The 7,924-nt window shown below is 30.5% G+C and overlaps 1 protein-coding gene across 4 annotated transcripts in view; it reads left to right on the top strand.

Moving 5' to 3' along the window:
• Positions 1 to 1,866: 1,866 nt before the first annotated feature.
• Positions 1,867 to 7,924, top strand: part of LOC106879144 (protocadherin alpha-8) — a 123,111-nt gene continuing 117,053 nt past the window's right edge. For 3 of the 4 annotated variants that reach the window (XR_008265536.1, XM_052973078.1, XM_052973079.1), the window contains exon 1: positions 1,868 to 2,054. The gene's annotated coding sequence lies outside the window, so the exon portion shown is untranslated. Of the gene's footprint in view, positions 2,055 to 7,924 lie in introns of all 4 variants that reach the window. The other variant, XM_014928580.2, reaches the window with a different exon arrangement.

Below are 7,924 nucleotides of genomic sequence, written 5' to 3'. Positions count from 1 at the left end.
ACATACATATACACGTAAATGTATATATATGCACATATATACACACCTGCATGCAGTTTTATATATTTATATATATGTGTACGTGTGTGTGTGTGTGTGTGCATGTGTATGTGTGTGTGCGTGTGTGTATGTGTGTGTAATCACACACACACACACATGAAAACAAACACAGACAGAAACGTTTCTCTGTGTGTGACTGAATATTCATGTGATTCATGTGTGCCTATTTGTGTATGTGTGTATGTATGTCTATTTGTCACTCTGTACATATTTGTGTTTTAAATATATGCATATGCCTGTGGATATCAGTGTGTTTATGTTTGTGAGCATATGTATGTACATTTGTGAATGTGTATTTGTATATGTGTTTATGTATGTGGATGGGCATACAGTTTTTTCCTCCTTGCTCTCACTATTTTGATAGAAAATGTGATTAGAAATGAAAATAAAACAATTATATTTAGTAGCAATTTGTTGCAGCCATAGGAACACGTTATGAATTAAAATGTTGTGATGAAGTGAGAGATATTTCTAACTGCAATTAGTGTAATAACATGATCTTTCTTCCACTGGAAATATTTGATTTGATACTAAACTTAGAAAGACTTGTAACATTCTTTAAAATATTTAAATAATTTTAAAAAAGTAATATTTTAGTTATTAAAAAAACAAAAGACAAAAATACAAAACTTGAAACACACAATGAGTAGTTATATGGTTGCTTGATTTGCTAGAAATAGTTGCCAATACACACCTAGCCTACCTTACTGTCCTAACAGAACTGGCCCTAAAATTAATGGTGGTGCCCTGCCCCAGCTGAAATTTGGTGTCCTCACACATAGTTATTTGATTGTTTGACAAAGAATATAAATGGTAAATGTAGTGATGATGTGTTTAATCAAAATCTAATTTAATGTAAGAATAAGATATTTATTTATTCTTGTTTCCATATCTTTTTGTTTCATATTTCTTGGAATAACTGAAATGCATGGTGTGCCCTACCTACCTTAAACCAAATATGTGAAGCCTGATGCAACTGGCCATGTTACCAAACCTTCAGCCAGACCCATGTCTTAAAACCAAAAAAAAATGGGAAAAAAAGGACGATGGACAGATTGATAGAGAGTAGTCCTAATATGTAAAAATATGAGAAGGTCATGGTTGGAACAACTTTGGTGTATAGCAGGACAGGGTTAGTGTATAGCAGAATTAAAACAAGGCAATAACAACAACAAAGTAAAAGAAATTATTATTTTAGTTGATAATGAATATGTTATTTTTCAGAAAAAGATTCATCTTTCAACTTACATAAAATTCTGAATTTTCTTTGACAAAAAAAGAAAAAAAAAAAAAATGGTCCTACAGATAGTTAGAAAAGAATCAGTGATCGAATGGATGATTTTCATATATGTCTAAACATTTCAACTTCTCAAAGTCTATATAGAGACAAATCTTTTTTAGCGTTTTTAAATTATTTTTTCTATATTTTCCAAATATAGAATAAATAATATATTACTTCAATTAAAGTGATTTCTTGTAATCATATCTTTGATTTTTTGCATCAAAAGCTACTTTCTAAATGTCGTTTACCTCTAATTATAAGAAGAGACATCCTACTCCATAATTAGCGGACTTTTTATCGGGACTAAATTAGAGATTTTTATAAATCTATAATATAATTATAGGTGAATAAGTTAGTGGAACTGTGAGTGATTCAGGCCTTCATTAGGTTTACTTGTACACACTATAAGAATCCTAGGCAGAGTTTCCATTTTTCTTCTTCTATGGGAACCATAAACAGCCTGTCATTGGCTATAACAGATATAGCATACATTCCATGCATGATAAGACTACAGGCTCTTCTTTCTTTTTCTATGCATCCCCCTCTCTATTTCTCTCTTTCACACTCATTCATTCACTTTCTCTGTCTTTCTATCTCTCTCATATTCACACAACAACACAGACCAAGATACATCAGCAGCAGTGACTGTACAACTCTACAGCAGGATACACAGCTCAGCTAACGTTACACTGAGAAAGATTTAACAGCAACGGTGAGTTTATTGCTTTACGTGTTAGGAAAAAAATTTCTTGTTTTGTTTGATTTTGCTTGTTAAATTTGTTTTTACTTAACATTATTAAAACAAAAAATACAAAATCCATGTTATCGTTAAACTGTTTCTTTTATTCAGAAAAAAGTCAAAATAGAGCCTTATTTTACTTTCAATAACCCTTGTAAATTTTCATAGATTTTGAAAGTGAAAGAGAAACAAAGTTAGTGATAATTTCTAAAAGTAATCATGATCTCAAAATAATTACAAATTTAAAAAATAACTCAAGGACATGACTTATGTTCATATTTTTTATCCCTTAAAATATTCAGTGATGAATTTAAATCAAATGCTTGCTGGATTGCCCTAAGAATAAGTTTTTTTTCACTTTTTCTATTTCTTTTCATTTTTGATTTTTTTTGTTGTTTAGAAATTTAGTCTTAATTGGTTTGTCTTAATTCAGATTTAATTAACACCGTATAATGGAAACTATCTTTAGACAAAGTTTATATTGCTAAGGAAAAAAAGAAAAAGAAAACTGTAAAATATAAAACCAGTTTGTGTATATACAAAGAATTTGAAATAGTTTTGTGTATAGGTATTTATATTAAATATGTGTGTATAAGTGTTAGTTTGATACTAAGTGTATGTCTATGTATGTTTATGTGTGTGTGTGTATGATATATATTTGTATGTATATAAGTGCATGTGTGTGTATGATATATATATATATATATATATATATATATATATATATATATATATGGAGAGAGAAAGAAAGTGGAGATAGATAGACAGATAGATAAATAGACAGATAGATAGATAGATAGATAGATATACCTAGATACACACATAAACGCATATGTACCTACCTACATACACAAAATAACTCATACATATCTATTTGTGTGTAAGGATGCAAGCTTGTGTTGATGTATTTTATGTATATGTTTGTGTGGTAATGTACATGCATATGTGTTTGAGCATGCATTTGTATAGTATATTATTTTAAATATGTATGTATAGTTGTGTAATTTTTCACATGCTGTTCTTCATAAATGTATTTACCAATAACTTTATGCATGTGTGTGTGTATTCAAACACACTCACATACACATATAAATGTATATATATATATATATATATACCTCGTTCAGAGATTTAACATTGCTATATATATATATATATATATATATATATATATATTTATTTATAGACACACACATATACATATATACATATGCATATATATATACATACACACACATACGCGTGCACACACACACACACACATATATATATGGGATGGGCATTTGGTCATAAGAAAAAGAAGGGCTGTGCCTCTGGCCACCCCCAATGTGTATATTTGTATAATTATACATGTATGTGCACACAAGTCTATGTGTGTATATGACTTTGAGTATGTTAAAATGTATAAATATAAGTGTACATAACGTTTGTATTTGAAAGTTCCTGTGTATGTATGCGTTTGTGTCTGCTTTCATATGCATGAATGATCTGTATTTGTGTTAAAAGGTTTGTGTGTGTGTGTATGGATGTATGAGAGAGGATTTCTACAAGTGCAAATACATGTCTGTATGTTTTCATGTGTGCTTGCATCCAGTGTGTGCATGTGTGTCTGTGCCTTTCATAACAATGTGTTTATCGCTATAACTTCTGACATGTTTGTGTATATGAATGTAAATGTATATAAGAACTAGTCTCTTCATTGGAAATGTTCTATTTCAGTCTGATTTTCAATATAAATTTAAATGAAAGTATTTTTTTTAAAAATCATTTTATGTCATAAGCACTTACCTTTTTGAAATGATATTTTAGTAACTATTAAATTCAAAATGTAACTTTTTTTTAATGCTGATATCTGATTCCTGAAAGCAATGAATATTTTTCTCTTTAAGCTCTTTAATACAGTAAATATATAAAAGTATATTATCTTTATGTTATCTTTCTCTTCAGTTTCTTTTTTTTTTTGGTGGTGGAGTTAAATGTTAATTAATTAGCTTAAAAAGATGAAAAATTGTTCATTCATTTCCAGTTTCTCCAAATCTGGGAGATTTGGGACTGCCAGGAACAATTAAGAGTGATAATATACATTTAGAACTTGCTTTGCTCTATAAACCAGGTCAACCTTATTCAAGCAGACTTATGATTTAAAGGGTTCTAACCAGGACCAAATATTTTTATGGTAGTCTAGGATAGCATTGTCCAATGTATGTTTCATTTTCTATAAGGTAAAGTGTGTTTGGGGGAGATTTGTATACTATTTGTAACGAACCATAATTAAGTGACCATGTATAGACTCTGTTAAAGGTTTTAGTGGGAAGAATGTAGAAACAGGGTGTGGCAGGAGTTCCAGATGGGATACACTTCTGAGTATTTGATTTGATGAAAGGGATACTAAATATATTGAGATTGCTGGTAAGAAACGAAACAGGTGTATTGAACAGGTTTATAGAGAGTGGGCAATGAATTAATGATTTCAGAATAACAGGGGGTGTTGTAGTAGTGGTAAAGAAGAGATGATGAGGTTCAAGGTTTACTATGTCACAGTGATTGTATGTCATTCACAAATAAAGGGGAATATAGCAGAGATATATATACCTTTTTATTTTAATCATTATTTTTGTTTTTTCCATCTTATAATCCTTTTCTATATGTGGAAAAATTGATTTTATCAGCTTGCAACACTGGTATATCCAAACTTAAAATATTTACTAATATCTTTCATTTTGATGTATATCATACATTATTAGGCAGACTTAGAGATCTGAAGTTGGTAAAAGGGAACCATGACCTTTTACATTAACTAAATCTATCTTTCGTTCACTCAGTATAATTTTTAAGCTGAATAGTTGAAAGCAATGTCTCATGTCTTAGTTATAGACTTGTACCATCTAAGTTCATTCTATCTTAAGAGATATTTCCTCTTCAATGCTATGATTATATAAAATGTAGATTATTGTCTACATCCAGTTTCAAATCTTAGTAATAGTCCTCCTTCCCACCTCCTCACACACACACACACACACACACACACACACACACACACACACACACACACACACACACACACACACACTCACACACAATCTCTCCAGAATATCTATCTATAAATAAATCTCTGAAAGGTCTTCTTATGGCATTGAAGTACAGGCTAAAATAGTGGAAACTCTTTAACCTTTTACTTTTAAAATAAGTCAGAGAAAAAAATTTTTCTTCTTCTTAACAATGTAAAACGATATCAGACAGAATCTTATCCTTGGTTTAATTGATCTTGCTTATGGCAACAGAGGCTAGTGATAGAGACTTGTTCTGGTCTTTCTATACATAGATCAGCATCCATAATGATTTTGTTTGCACATGAGTACCTCTAGCATGAGCAATGAACAGTTAGTACAGAGCCAGTAACACTAATTCCCACTTTATATTCTTTGTACATGTATCAGAACATTTTTTTTATCACTGTCCATTGCTAAAATTAAACACCGTTGCAAGAACAGATTTTGTTCCAGCAAAGGCTTTTTCAAGGAAGCAATATCAGTTTAATAACCAATTTACAAAATTCTATTAGGAGATCAGTTTTTGTTTGTTTCTTGTACATTACCAAACTTGGCAGTAAAGATAAGCCTGGGGTAAATACCTGCACATGTAAATTGTCCAGAGATTTAGTTGTTCAAAGGTCTCTTCAGTATGTTTATAACTCTTTTAGATTAAATTCTGCAAAAAAAAAAGTCTTTCCTTAAATAAATTCTGTCAATACCTGATATTTACTTCAAATCACATGTTTTCCTAAATGACTGGGGATAACATTTCCTTCAAAGTATTTGTTTTACAGAAGGCTAGGATGGATTTTATTGGCAATCTCATTTTGTATAGATGTCTGTTATGGAATGAGCGGTATTCTCATGATATTTCTCTTTTCTCCTGCAAATATAAATTCAAATGAAAGAAAAAGGAATATGGATGTAGAACATCTTATTTTTATGTTCAATTTGGTACATTTCCTGCTTTCTCTTAAATAGTGAACTGGATTGAATTTCTGCTTGGAGGCATTTTCCGTTTATTCCATAATCCACATATGCATTAAATTTTAAATGAATTCTTCATGCCTGGACGTTTTAAGATTGCATTTCTATTATCTGCAACATTCTCAATTTCTTTAGATTATATGGAGAAATGACTAAGTAGATTAAGTATTTGGCTATTGAATCCTAAGGTGTGAGTTCATATCAAAATATAGGTGGTTTACCTTATGCTACAGGCTGAAATTATCTATTTATTTATTTTACATATCTCATATTAAACAATTTCTTTAAAATTTATTTGATATCATAATTTATGAATAATAATATCATTGGTTATTTTATTTCTAATAGACTAACTATTAGTACACTGGTATTTCCATCATGGATAGTGATGAAGGAAGTTCTGTCTAACCTGATGCAGAACAAATGTCATAAGGACTTCATTCAAAAAAGCATCAGATATTTTTCAGCATCCTCATTCATCTTTACATTCATCAGTGATACATTTTGGTGAAAGATGCACATACATATGCATACACACACACACACATAAACACTCACACACACAAACATAAACACACACACAAACATAAACACACACATATAAGCATAAAACATGCACATGTATATGCATACACACACACACGCACAAACTGACACACAAACACACACACATATACACTCACACATACACACACACATGCTTCCATTTTACAAGGTGATGTTAATCTAGCTTCTTCTAAAAAGAAATAAATTATATAGAGAGAGATTTACCCACCTGCTTGCCTTTCTCTTTTCATTATCTCCTTTAAAGCTTTAGTCTACTCTATGCCTGAAAATGTTAGTCTCTGAAGCCTATTCTACAGAAGTCTACATCAGAATGATACATACAGTACTTAAAACACCAAAATAAAACACCAAAACATACATTTGCACATATATACACACTGGAAAGAGACTTCAGCTTAGTTCTGAGTACTAAATTCCAGTTATAAAATATTAGTGAACCCAAGGTTATGGGTGAAATTTGCTCCAAATCCTGCATAATGGTATCAAGCCCAAAACCATATACAAGCAAAAGAGCTTGTTAACCATGTGGCTATGCCCCTACTCAGGTGGAATATTCATACCAGCTATACTGGATAATTGCATCAGTGTATAGTCCAGAGCTATGTAACTCTCATTTTGTTAATGCATCAGAAAGTACAGTCAAGTATTGACTCTCAATCAACTTAAACAACATCAAAGAAACAAGCATGTGAACTAAATCCTGTAGAAAAGAGAAAGTGAAAGAAAAAATATGCAGACATCAAAATCATATCTAATAATTTTACCTGTGATTGTAAACACATAAGCAAACACATATGCACACACACACATAAACACACACACACACATACACCGCACACACACACACATACACACACACATACACCACACACACACACACACACACACACACACACAACATACATAATGCTCCAGGCTGGTCTTAGCCATTGAACCTAAAACAAATGACAAAAATAAACACTTATGTACATGTGTGTGTATGCATGTATGCATATAATATCTATATATATACATATATACATCAAAATATATATATGATTATATATGTGTAAGTATATATATATATATAAATATATATATATTTGTATTTATGTGAAAAGACACGCATATATATTATATAACTATATATGTGTACATATGTATATATATGTATGTATATATATATGTGTGTATATGTGTGTGTATACATATGTATGTCTGTCTATCTATATATCTATCTAACTATCTATCTATATCTATCTACATACATACATACAT

Source organism: Octopus bimaculoides, chromosome 14 (genome assembly GCF_001194135.2).
Source record: "Octopus bimaculoides isolate UCB-OBI-ISO-001 chromosome 14, ASM119413v2, whole genome shotgun sequence".
Taxonomy (NCBI): domain Eukaryota; kingdom Metazoa; phylum Mollusca; class Cephalopoda; order Octopoda; family Octopodidae; genus Octopus; species Octopus bimaculoides.
This window is presented reverse-complemented; position numbering and strand designations above follow the sequence as displayed.